The sequence below is a fragment of the Euprymna scolopes genome, chromosome 10, assembly GCF_053919585.1.
Source record: "Euprymna scolopes isolate OS-2025 chromosome 10, ASM5391958v1, whole genome shotgun sequence".
Lineage (NCBI taxonomy): Eukaryota > Metazoa > Mollusca > Cephalopoda > Sepiida > Sepiolidae > Euprymna > Euprymna scolopes.
In genome coordinates, this window is record NC_136491.1 from 119024791 (window position 1) to 119039258 (window position 14468).

The 14468-nt window shown below is 34.7% G+C and overlaps 1 protein-coding gene across 3 annotated transcripts in view; it reads right to left on the reverse strand.

The window, feature by feature from the left end:
• The window catches only part of LOC145286241 (uncharacterized), a 61759-nt gene extending 47823 nt beyond the window's left edge, over positions 1–13936 (reverse strand). For 2 of the 3 annotated variants that reach the window (XM_080135063.1, XM_080135061.1), the window contains exons 1-2: positions 13823–13936; positions 7277–7325 (exon numbers count right to left, since the gene is read on the reverse strand). The gene's annotated coding sequence lies outside the window, so the exon portion shown is untranslated. Of the gene's footprint in view, positions 1–7257; positions 7326–13822 lie in introns of all 3 variants that reach the window. The other variant, XM_080135062.1, reaches the window with a different exon arrangement.
• Positions 13937–14468: the final 532 nt, after the last annotated feature.

Consider the following 14468-nt stretch of genomic DNA (forward strand, 5'->3'; position numbering starts at 1 on the left):
TCAATAGTTGCTGGACTCACAGAAGGATTGTCCATCAAAAATTTAGCCACAGAGCTGGAATGGGATCCAAAAACCTTGGCTACATTCTTGAACAACCCAAACACCAAATCCAGAAAAATAAAGGCATCAGGAGAAACCTTTTAGATCGTGATATTCAGAAAATTTGTAAGGAAGTTAACCGAAACACAAACAGCACCAGTGCTTTCGTTTTTTGCAAAAGCTGGAATCACTCCAAGATCCAGGCATGCCCGATACAATGTGTTAAATGAGATTGCAAGGAACATCAAACCTCTTCCAATGCCTCCATTGAACAAACAACATAAGGAAAAACGAATGGCGTTGGCACAGAATTACATGAAAATGGATTTCCAACAGGTTCTATTGAGGGATGAGGCCCATGCTACTCTTGACGATCCAGATAAATGGACCAAAGTTTGAAACCTGAATGGAACTCTGAACCGTTACAGAGTTCATCGCCAACAAGGAGGTGGAGGCATCATGTTTTGGCCGGGAATCATTGGGGATATGTTGGTTGGACCATTCCAAGTGCCACAGAGTGTAAAGCTTACCAGCAACGCATACACGGCCTTTTTGGATAATCATTTGTGATGGACAGTGGAAATTCTTTGATAAAGAATAAAATGTTATAACTTTGTGAATATCGCATGAATTTGAATAAATTTTTTGGAAATAACTAAACTTAAAGCAGCCCTTTGATGGTACAATTTTCATTTTGTTGTGACGTATATTTATTGAAATATTGATATTTTACTAATCTGCAATAAAACAATTGACACAGTATATATATTAGTGGCCTGGCAAGGCCATGAGGGAGACAACCGAAGCAGCAAAACTGAAGCTAGTCTGCAGGACACTATCTATACAAATGTAGGCAAATTTGGATATATTTTATTGGCTTGGAAATATCGGTTCTTTTTTTTATAAATTGTCATAAAATTTTAATCAGAGAATAGTATTATAATCTCCAAAAAGCTTGCAAATTTTCATGTAGTTTCATTCCATAGAACTAAAGATATGAACATTACAATATTCAATTTGGCTACCAGTATATATATATATATATATATATATATATATATATATATATATATATATATATATATACACGCATGCACACTACCTTTTTGGCAATTTTATAAGTTCTAAATCTCAGCAACTATTTTGATCAGAATTTAACAAATGAAGACTTGTTGGAAAGGTAACAACCTGAACCGTATAGTGGGCTATGTGACATTTGCCTTTAAGGTCACACATTAAGAGGATCATCCATCATCTAGAACCTATTTTTGACACTTTTTACAGCCATAAAATGCTTCCATCATAGTCATTTGTTTTTTCCTTTTGAATATGAATTACAAAATATCTGATATTTCCCCAAATCCTCTGACCTTGATAAAGGGGAGACTAAAACTTTCTGCTATGTTTTCAAATGATCTGAAATAATAACAAGAAGAGACTTATTCTAAATATTTCTCATACGTTATATCTCCCCTCTTTGATTTTATACATAAAGTAAATTTCGCAGTGCATAAGGATTATTTGATACTGGAGATATTCATAATCATACCTTATTTCCAAAAGAGGGGAGATATAACATATGAGAAATATTTGTAATCAAGTCTCCCCTTGCTGTTATTTCTGATCTTTTGAAACCATGGCAGCAAGTTTTAGTCTCCCCTCCATCAAGGCCAAGGGTTTGGGGGAAATACAGATATATACACTTGTGCCCGATATTATTCATACCCCTCGGATCTTTGAGATTTCTATAAGAATATTGCTCAAACCACTCATCAAAAATTTAGCCACAGAGCTGGAATGGGATCCAAAAACCTTGGCTACATTCTTGAACAACCCAAACACCAAATCCAGAAAAATAAGGGCATCAGGAGAAAACTTTTAGATCGTGATATTCGGAAAATTCGTGGGGAAGTTAACCGAAACACAAACAGCACCAGTGCTTTCATTTTTGCAAAAGCTGGAATTGCTCCAAGATCCAGGCATGCCCGATACAATGTGTTGAATGAGATTGCAAGGAACATCAAACCTCTTCCAATGCCTCCATTGAACAAACAACATAAGGAAAAACGAATGGCGTTGGCACAGAATTACATGAAAATGGATTTCCAACAGGTTCTATTGAGGGATGAGGCCCATGCTACTCTTGACGGTCCAGATAAATGGACCAAAGTTTGAAACCTGAATGGAACTCTGAACCGTTACAGAGTTCATCGCCAACAAGGAGGTGGAGGCATCATGTTTTGACCGGGAATATGTTGGGGATATGTTGGTTGGACCATTCCAAGTGCCACAGAGTGCAAAGCTTACCAGCAATGCATACACGGCCTTTTTGGATAATCATTTGTGATTGACAGTGGAAATTCTTTGATAAAGAATAAAATGTTATAACTTTGTGAATATCGCATGAATTTGAATAAATTTTTTGGAAATAACTAAACTTAAAGCAGCCCTTTGATGGTACAATTTTCATTTTGTTGTGACGTATATTTATTGAAATATTGATATTTTACTAATCTGCAATAAAACAATTGACACAGTATATATATTAGTGGCCTGGCAAGGCCATGAGGGAGACAACCGAAGCAGCAAAACTGAAGCTAGTCTGCAGGACACTATCTATACAAATGTAGGCAAATTTGGATATATTTTATTGGCTTGGAAATATAGGTTCTTTTTTTTATAAATTGTCATAAAATTTTAATCAGAGAATAGTATTATAATCTCCAAAAAGCTTGCAAATTTTCATGTAGTTTCATTCCATAGAACTAAAGATATGAACATTACAATATTCAATTTGGCTACCAGTATATATATATATATATATATATATATATATATATATATATATATATATATATATGTATATATACACGCACGCACACTACCTTTTTGGCAATTTTATAAGTTCTAAATCTCAGCAACTATTTTGATCAGAATTTAACAAATGAAGACTTGTTGGAAAGGTAACAACCTGAACCGTATAGTGGGCTATGTGACATTTGCCTTTAAGGTCACACATTAAGAGGATCATCCATCATCTAGAACCTATTTTTGACACTTTTTACAGCCATAAAATGCTTCCATCATAGTCATTTGTTTTTTCCTTTTGAATATGAATTACAAAATATCTGATATTTCCCCAAATCCTCTGACCTTGATAAAGGGGAGACTAAAACTTTCTGCTATGTTTTCAAATGATCTGAAATAATAACAAGAAGAGACTTATTCTAAATATTTCTCATACGTTATATCTCCCCTCTTTGATTTTATACATAAAGTAAATTTCGCAGTGCATAAGAATTATTTGATACTGGAGATATTCATAATCATACCTTATTTCCAAAAGAGGGGAGATATAACATATGAGAAATATTTGTAATCAAGTCTCCCCTTGCTGTTATTTCTGATCTTTTGAAACTATAGCCACAAGTTTTAGTCTCCCCTCCATCAAGGCCAAAGGTTTGGGGGAAATACAGATATATATATAAAAGTGAGTGTGTGTGTGAGAACACTTCTCAAACTATATACTCAAGGAATTTTTTATCTACAGACCTGAAATTTGGTATATAGGGTATTCAGTTATGTGGAAAAGTTTTTAATCAGTTTATATCTGGAAAAAAGGGCCGCTAAGGAGTCGAAATTAAAAAAATTGGTACTTGGTGGGGAGGGGGGGGGTCATCGGATGTTTATCTGTTTGTCAACTGTTTCACAAGGTTTGAAAACTCTTTATTTAATGATTATCGTACTTGACTCACTGTCTTTAGGTTAGGGTTTCGATCACAGCTTGAGTATTTTTTTTTATTTACAAGGAGTGAACCGTTTGCATGTCCATGCCTCAGTTTCTGTATGAATTAAAATAAAATACTTATGCATATTTTACGACCTAGCAATGCCTGGCAGCCTATCTATCAAAGTGAGAGTGTGTGTGAGGACACTTCTCAAATTATATGGTAAACCAATTTTTGATCTACAGACTTGAAATTTGGTATATAGGGTATTCAGGCATGTGGAAAAACATTTTAATTGGTTTTCATCTGGAAAAAAAGAGCTGCTAAGGGGTCAAACTTGGAAAATTGGTATGATGTTGCCCAAGATTTAATGATGATTGACGAATGTTCCACACTTCCAATATTTTTATTGGCATCAAAATCGGTGAAATCGACCATTTTTTAATCAAATTGATTGCCTACTCTAGTCGGTGACCCATCGCAGTCCACCAGGAGGAAGCTTCACATGCCTCCACACAGTGATTTACTTCACAATACATTGTAGTCTACATTGCACTGTAGAGAACCTACTGTTGATTTTATAAAATTATTCTTATATAATGGCCTGAATTAAAGTTTAAAATGTGAAAAGTCAAATATCATGGTTCAATTGTGCTCTAAACAGAAACATTCATTTGGAATACACCCATGTCGTATCAAAGAACCTGCTTTTGGTTTTATACGTTGGGTTCTTTTGTTTAAGTGGTGATAAAACTTTTGAAATGCACTTGCAAGTTTAGGCTGTAGAAGGATGTTTGCTTTGGTCAAAATTGGACTGTTACTGCTTTAGTTTAATCGGATTTTTTCAATTATCAATCTTTATCAGAGGCATTCCAACACAATGCCTATCTAAGAACACTCCTAGACACATTAAGTTCGTTTGTGTGAAATTCTGAAAAAAAATCAACCCAGCTGTTTCAGAATTCATAGGAAACAAACCCGCACACAAACTAAGTGCCTTTTTATATACAAGCAGACATATATTAAAGAATACCCGTCCCAGGACGGGTAAAATTAATCTTTGAACAGAACAGTTTTGCAGTACTTTTGTTACCATTACAAAGATTAAAAGTCAAGATATAATAATATAAAACCTTATGTCTAGAATACTTATTCATATTTTGATAAAAATTTATTACATGAATTTGATTCTAGAAAATATGCAAAATGTAAGGGGTTGTAAAAAGAGATTAAAATTCAGTGAATCTTGCTTAATATCTACAGGCTTTGGATTAAATTTTATGCCTTTTATAAAATAGACTAGCAGGGGTACCCGGCGTTGCCCGGGTGTTTGTAGGTGTGTGTGGTGTTAAATAAAAAAGAAAGGGGGGGGGGGGTAGGATCAAACTCGCTGAGGCGAAGTTTGAAAATAAAATCGGCCAGCCAGAATGAGTTACTGGAAGATGTTTGAATTTATTTAAGTAAGAACCAAATTGACAGGTGCGCGCCCAGAAGGCGTCAAGCGTTACGACAACGACGAAAGCTATTCAGCAAATTAGGTCAATGACCAGGTTTGTTTGTTATAAGCGAAGTAAAAAAAGAAAACAACGTTAAAACTTAAGTTGGGGTAATCAAAACATCGAAAAAAATAACTAACGTAAAGCAAACGAACGATGAAAACAGCAAACAAACACATGAAAAATGGCTTAAATAAGTCTGTTTCGATATTAAAATTTAAAAAATCGGTGGGTACCCAGATGTTTTGGGGTGTGTGGTCGGGGGTGGATAAGCAAAGTAAAAAAAAACAAAACAGAAAAACGATCGTTACGTGAAAAATGGCTTAAATAACACTGGTTCAATATTTAAATTTAAAAAATCAAAAAAAAAAAAAAAAGGCATCTCACACCACGATTCGAACCCAAAACGTTTAGATAATGAACCAACGCGCTAATCAACTGACCTAACGTGACGTACATGAAATTTAGTCAGTTTTTCAACTATTTAAAGTAAATCAGGTCATGACGTTATCTGATGCATGTGTAGAACCGATCGTTGTCATGAGAAGACCGTTTTTCTTGACCCCCCCCCCTCCATGTTGAAAATTGTTGATTTCGGAGTGAAAAAATGAACGTTTTTGGCCAATTTTTCCATATTTTTCGAGTGAAGAATGGGGCTTCAATATGATACCGAGTTTGTAAATTTTTGTTGTGTCTGTCGAAAGTTTTTAGCATGCACACAAACATACACACATACATACATACATTTTCACTTTTATATATATATAGAAGATTACCATGACAGTTTTTTTTATTACTGGAAGCAGTTTGCAGGCAACCCATGATGTGCAAGGTGCCTTCAATAAGTTTAAAGACTTTTTTGTACAGGCATTCAAAATTGTTGTAGACTCTTGAAAATTCAGTATGTTATTGCTATACATCTTATGAGATGACTGAACAATTTTTATGATTTCAGGTTCAAATGAACAGCTACAGCAGGAATTGAAATACACCCTACTAAAGCACAATTGTCACAGCTGATAAATTCCAAAAATGCAATCTGGACGTGAGGACACTTTAGAATAACTATGCAATAAAATTCTGTTTTAAACTTAGAAAATGTCACAGAAGCATATGGAATGCTTCGGAATGCTCCTGGACCATCTTGCATGAATCGAGCATCAGTTTTTGAGTGGCATAAGAGATTCAATGAAGGCAGGGAGTCTGTGAGGGATGATGAGAGGTGTGGGAGGAGTAAGGAAGTCAGAACACTTGAGTTAATAGACCAAATAAAGAATTTCATGGATAAGGACCGTCGTTTGTCTATAGAGACAATAAGTGCACAGTTTGATGTCAGTGTGGGAACTGTACACACAATTATTCATGAGGAAATGAAGATGTGGAAGATTTGTGCAAAGTTTGTCCCAAGGGTTCTTCATCCTTGTCACAGATTATTTGACCAATATGGGCATCAAGACAGTTCCTCATCCTCCCTATATTTCAGACCTTGCTCCCTGTAACTTTTCATTATTCCTTAAGTTTAAGGATAACCTTAGAGGCTGTCATTATGAGACAACTGATAAAATGAAAGAGGCTGTGACGAGAGTCATTGACATGCTCACACAAGCGGACTTCTATTGAGCCTTCCAGAAGTTGTAGAAAGAGATTACTTCGAAGGAGACTAAAGTTTCATGTGTGTACTATCAATAAAAGTACCCATATGAAAAAAGTCTAGAAACTTATTTAAGGCCCCTCGTATATATTCAAACAATAATTACCTGCTCTGCTCGATTCTAACAGTTCACAAAGTTTTATAAATGAAAACAATGCTTCAAAAATGAATCTGAAGCTATGAAATCAGTCTGTCATCACCAGTCAGTATCTATTTGGCACAGATCACAATAAATTCCCCAGGGCTGTTTTTTATAGTTGCAGATTGATTGCTATCCGTTGCATTGCAAGGTTACTAAGACTGGATGTGGTATTTCTAAATAGTCACCCATCTGACTACTTACCAGCCTCAATGTTGCTTACCTTTGGAGACCTTACTGGAACCAATTTCTCTGCATGATTATAGTTGTATCTGAAAAATAAAACAATTCAATAAAGTTTCAATGGCTTTAACATCTATGAATACGCATAGCTTTTGTGTTGTGCATCTGGATTTTTTTTTTTTTTTTTTTTTTTAGATGATACCTTCATTCAGTTTTAAGAGACAATGGATACCCCCTGTAAGGGTAGATGCACATGTAATTGTGGAGCAAGTGTTGCGTGATCTCCAACCACACCTCTCCTGAATCAGCACGGTTTGAGTCGAGTGGCAAGGAGAAGTCCAGGATGACTGAAAGCAATACTTAGATAAACACTTATAGTTTACAGATGTTTATTCCATGATTTTCTTGATCTCTGTGAGTTTGCACTAGTGATGGAACAATTCCAATATTTTTCCTAATTCCGTACTAAATTCCCGATTCCGATACAATTACCGATTCCAATTCTTTATAAATCTCTAAATATTTAAATATAAAGTTGTTATTATGTCAGGATTACAGTAAAAACACATGTTAAATGTGCATATATCTTCTCGAAACATAAAAAACACACTTGTCGGTGATTTATAGCTTTTAGCTTAACTGGTAGCTTAAAATTAATAAATATTTATTATTTTATAATTTCTATCAGCAGTAGAAGATTTTGTTTCAAATAAAATCAAATAAAAAAGAGATAAAGGAATCGTTTTTGGCATTGGAAAATAGGCACACATTTTTCCGATTTCGATACCAGCAAAAGTTTATCGTCCCAACACTAGTTTGCACGCTTCCCTAGAGTTCTCACATTCTTCTACTAGTTGGCCCACCAGACGCTTCCATCGATCACGGAAGCAGAATCCCTTTCTGCTCACTGGGCCACTCAGTCTGCTGACTGAACCCCATTTGCTCCAACTGAATGAGACTGTATATGATAAATTGTTTCTTTGTTCTCGACAACTGATGCTGATGAACCTCTTTTCACTATTTTATCTTAAAACTGTAAACCAATTGTTTCATAGTGTATATACTCCTATGTGGACCATCCTCTGCTTCTTCTACCCTTGATCTTTCCCATCAAACTAATCTGTCCATTCTACTTTTTCTGTAGACATGGTCCATAAACCTCCTCTGTTTTTTCATACTGTTCTTACTTTGTTTACTGTAATTGTCAATAATCCTATGTCAGCCTTACATTACATCTAGGTCAGTGTTATCATTTTTGTAACTAACATTCTAACCCTTTGTTTATTTTTTCTAATCTAAATTTTAACTGTTATATTTTATTTTGTAACATCCTTCTTCATTGAAATATTTCATATTTGTTAAACATTTGACTTATAACATATCGCAGCCAATCTTTTTGTTTCCTTGATCCATTGGGTCATCCAGCGCTACCTGGAAATCAAATATTTAACAATAGCAGACATTAACAAAGCTTTTATAAACAAACCAGCAATGGTGCCCAGCGTTGCCCGGGCGTTTGTAGTTGTGTGTATGGGTAAAACAAATATAATTAAAAAAAAGTTTGGGTCGGTAGGTAGAATTGAACCCGAAACCTTGAGGCGAAAGTGGAAAATAAAGTGTGAAAAAAAAACTGACACGTTACTCGCTTGACCAGCAAGGGAGAGTAAGAGAAAACTATTTGAATTTATTCAAGCATTAAAAACTAAATTGAATTGAAAGGTGCGCGGATTTAATGAGGTCAAATAGAAATTCCGCAGTTAAGTTTTACTGTTTTTAACCAATTTCGGCTGGTTTTGTTTCCCAAAATGTTGGGGGGGGGGGCAGCTCTCCATAAAAAGGGGATTGTCCAAATTGAATAGCAATTGTCTGATATAAGGGGTTGTCCCTGCATTGATCAAAAGCTCATTGCTTTCTGGATGTTCCTGGCACAATTGCTGGGAACAATACCTTAGTTTCAGATTAGTTTCGCTTTTATACGAAAAAGCCGAACGAACACAAGAGGAGCTGAAATAGCAAGAATTTTGTAAAAGTCAATGTAAATAAACCTAGACGTGACGTGTGTTCGCAAATCGTAGATATTACAATCTCCACGGTATATAAAAAGTTCTAAAAAGTAGTAACCCCACGAAGAAACACCCTCCAAAAGCCTTTGCCGGACACACAAAAAATGTGCACACACATTTTGCCTTTTATGTATATAGATTAATACACCATCTATGATCATAGCTAATTGAAGATTGCTCCCTTTGAACTGACAGTGAAGGTGCATGAAGTTAATCCCAAAGCTAAGAAATGCCGCAAATTGTTCGTCGGCAACCTAAGTCAAAAGCTTGCCTTATAAATACTTTGAACAGTAGGAAAAAGTAACGAACTGTGTGGTTGTCTGTAACCAGTGACTGGCATCTCCAAGGCTTCAGTTTCCTCGTCTTCAAAGAATCTGTCATCCTTGATAAGATCCAGGTGAAGCATCCTCACATGATCAACAACCAATGTGTGGAAACCCAACAGACCATTTTTTTTTTTTTTTTTACTCATGTTCACTCTAAACGAGGTATATCGCCACTTGGGTGTAAGGGTTAGGGTAAGGGACAAGATGTCAAGATGTTGGTTTAAATTACATTTGCACTTCTGCATATCAGTACAGTCAGGAAAGCAGGTAGCAGGAAGAGAATTGCAAAGTCTAACTGTTCGAGGAAAGAAACTATTAGAGTAGAAAGTTTTCTGACATTTAGGAACCTCAACAGTGAAGGGGCGTGATTTTGTTAAGTGGGTTTGTCGGAGATATGTATTTGGAGGAGACACAAGTGCAATGATTTCATCAGAGCACATTCATTAAAATACTTGTAAAACAAGCACACTGCGGCGATGAGCAACCGGGATTGGAGATTGACAAAGCAGGACCTATTAGATTGGAGACTTTTTGGGAGCTCTATCCAAAAGGAAGAGACTAATAGTAGATGCACCAGCCCAGATGTGGTAACAATACTCCATGCATCGATAGCACTATAAAAGGAATCCACCTTCCATACAGCAGCCTTCACAATGTCCTCAATGTATTTGTTCCAGTTCATATTTCCTGTGAATGTTAAGCCAAGGAGATTGAAGGAAAAATTCTCACATAAAGTGTTAATTTGTTTATGAATATCGGTGGTTGAAGAGGCTTCTTGTAATTGTTAAAGGAGAGCAGTTTAGTCTTACTAGCATTAAATGTTATCATCCACTTATGGTCCCATTCCCCTATGGTCTGGAGGTTATTTTTTAAGGATTCTGCCATCCTCTTAGATTTGTGTACATCTGTTCTTCCCTCGTGCCCCATGTCTTATTATGAAAACCGAGGTGAACTAAGGAATGTGAAAATGATGTTCACTGGGAGAGTGCGTAAAGAGATGACTGAAGATGATATATGTACGGCCTTTTCCAAATTCAGAGAAATTGAAAAGACTGAATAGGTCATTAACAACTCTGGAAAATACACCAGTTTTCTATTTGTCACATTCAACGACATTAACGTAGTTGACAGACGTGTCCTTCAGAGCAAAGTCCTTGTGAACAATATGAGAATATTTTAGAAAGAATAATAGATTCCATTGAAAAGAAAATCATAAACCTGCTATAGCAGGATATTATTGAGCCTTGTTGGTAGTTTGGAGGATCGATCCGCAAAGTACATCAAAAACTAACAACAGATACATTAGCAAGAACATGCAGTTTTCTTAGATTTTGTCACAGCTGGATTCAATTAAAATAAAAATGTCAACAGAAGCAAAGGTCTGATATGACAGTTTTTCCATGAACCTAATTGTGTTCAGACTTTCCATGTATGTTTTTCACCATCGTCTCCTGCATCTTTCTCGTCAAACTAATCTGTTCTATTCCACTTTTTCTGTAGGCATGGCCCATGAACCTCATCTGTTATTTTTATGTTGTTCTTATTAGAGACCATTTTGTGTTTAACATTTCTAGTACTTCTTGATTTGTTTTCTTTTCTGTAGAGGATATCTTCAAAATTCTCCTTAGTAACCGAATTTCAGTTGCCTCCAGTCTTTTGCTCATACTGTTGGTGATTGTCCAACACTCACAACCGTATAAAAGAACAGACCACACATACGCTCGTTGTATTCTGAATTTGGTGTGCGTTTTAATGTTTCTGTGGATCCTGATTGATGACAATCTCTTCAAGGCGATTCTGGTTGCAGCTATGCGCCTTTTTATCTCAGTAGAGCACTTTCCATCAGATGTCATCCATTAGCCCAGATATTTGAATTTATCAACTTCTTAAACTGGTAAACCACAACTTTGTCGCGTGTATCTCGGAGCTTCGGTATTCTTGGCTGCAGTTATGCTTACCATTTTTTGAGATGTTTAAAGCAAGTCCTTTACTTTCACTTGCTTCCACCACAGTATCCAGCATGTGTTGGAGAGTCTCTTCAGATTGTGCTATTATCACAGTGTCATCTGCAAACCTTAGATGATTAATGTTGTGTTCACCTAAACTTATTCTTTTGATGTCCTATTTCATGCATAATACTAAATTGATTTTAACGTTAATACTTTCAGCATGTCAATCTTTAAAAAAATATACAATTATTGAACTACTGCATATTGCTTTTCCGATAAAATTATCACCTAAACTTCATGTTTACCATTGATTTTTTTTTAACTCTGATACATGGGTATATTTTACAGTAGCAAACAAAACAAAAAAGGGATGAATGAATATACAAGTATTTGTTACAAAAGGCAAGATGAGTTTTTTTTTTATTATTGAATGCATATGTTTTAACTTATTTTAAAGCGATTATTTACTTTGAAACAAAAGTAGTGTTAAATCTGAGTTAAAAAGAAAAAAAAAATGTCAGTTTTGTTAAAACTATTTGGACCCTTGATAATCGCTCGAAAATTAAAACAAAAATACTTCCATAACATTATATTTTTGCATGATTAGTGACATTTATTGAATGTGTTTCTGCTAGTATTTTCATTAATTTTTGAGCGATTATCGAGTGACCAAATAGCTGTATCAAAACGGCCATTTTTTTTTCTTGATGAAATAAATAAACGCTTTAAAATAAGTTTGCTTTTTTTTTTAAACTTCTCCATGTAGGTAGAAGAGTAACTTATTTTGCCGTTGGTAACATTTATTCGTTTGTTTGTTTTTTTTATTTTATACTTTTTATTTTTGTTTTATTGGCTATCTATTGTAAAAAAAAAAAAAATGCCTAATGCATTCAGCATGTCATAATCTTTAAAAATATATATGCAATTTTCGACCTACTGCACATCGCCTTTCCGATAAAATTATCTGGCCTAGAAACTTTACGCTTACCAAAAATGTAATATTCCTATTTATTTTCCTCCTCACGGGAGCAGAGTTAGGCACAAGGTCGGTTTTCAATGTAAGGAAAATCCAACTCCCCAAATAGAGGCACTCTGGATAGGAACAAAAATAAAAATTGTTCCGATCATGAAGGATTTTTCTCCACTAACCGAGAACAGAAAAGGTGAAGAAGTGCAGCCAGCATCAAAACAGATACTACACTGTGATCTTGGCCCGAAGGCCGTTTTCTAACAAATTGCCGTAAAATAGCGGTTGTGAGTAAAATAATCCGTACAGTACAATACAATAAATTGGTATTTGTGCATTTTAACATCCCGGGCAAATTTAGAATGTTATTCTTAACATGAAGAGAACGGAACTCTCCTAAAATGAAAACAATTTTCCGGGGGATTAAAATGCACAAGTTCTTAATAATTCCTCTAATGGCTGTACGTGGATTATTTTACTCGGCCACTGTTTACAGCAAATTAAATTGATTAAAGTTTATTTTAACAATAACGCAAATGTAGGTAAACCAAAATAGATTGTTTTTTTTGTTTTTTTTTTTTGGCTAATTTCCAAATTTTCTTTAAAATAATTTACGTCGCCAATCTTAGGCCTAATGATTATCTCGATCTTTTTAAAAAAATAAAATATAACTGAAATAGAAATATTTTATTTCGAAAAATGATTATTTTATTTCTTAAGCGCAAATATAATTATTCTTGTTGAATAACAAAGAGTTTAATTATTTTCCCGATATTTTTCTTTCTTTTATATCAGAAGAAAAAAAATGGTACTTATGTAAATACGGCCGTGTCATTTTTTTTAGAGAGGATTTTCAAGTTAAGTTCAATTTTTAAGATATATGTTATTAAGTTGTTAGATGAAAGTACAGAATAGTTATGAAAAACACTTTCCCCTCCTTAGGTTTTCGAAATAATAACATTATTATTTCAGCACAGTTCGTATTTTGCATAAGTGCAGAAAAAATTATTCTGATGACCGAAGCTAAAAAATAAATAAACGAATCCATGCTTTCATTTGTTTGATTTTTTTTTTTTTTTTTAAATAGTAAACAAAAATAAAGCCCATTTTTAAGTCAAAATAAAAAATATAAATAAAGCAATTTAAAATATTAAACAAAGAAATGGGAATTCATAGAAATGACAAAAAAAAACATGAACGAGATGAGAATTAAGAATCTATTAAATATGATTAAATGTCAATGGAAAAGTTTAAAAGACGATGAATCAACATGAATTTTACCTTTTATTTTGCCGTCCTTTATTTGTTTGTTTGTAGACATTAAAATGATTATTACGCCATCAATGTCCACTTAACACCGGTTTAAACAGACCGGTGTTAAGACAAATAAAGTCCCGCCTAATAATAAGGCCGTATTCAAAACGGTACTCACAGCACACGGACCCGTGCAAAGACCGGGAGAGGCGAAATGAAAAAGAACACTTAAAAACTCACGTACAAGCTTCATCATCTCGCGTCATTCGTATGCGTTAGCAAGAGGTCAGGCGAACAAAATCAAATTACTACTTACTCACATCCGCCCTCGTGTTTGAGATTAAGATTCACTTAACACTTTTCTACCATAACGAGTTTTTGGTAAACTTTCATAAATTAATCTTTTTCTTGCATCGTGGCATTTTCCATGCCATAAATGAAATTATGCTTAGTGTTCTCGATAGGCCTCAGTCCATTGTTGGTCCGATTCCTTTGAAGACATCACATGATTTTGAACTTGGTAGAATACATGGAATGGGTTGGGTTGCCATTAACTTCCCAAGCACAGTGGTATCTGACTTGCCTGTTTGCACCCATCCGTTGTCCTTAGATCATCTGCATAGCTGCAGTCAAATAACGTAACTTTTAATACCATAGAACCATTAATTTGCTA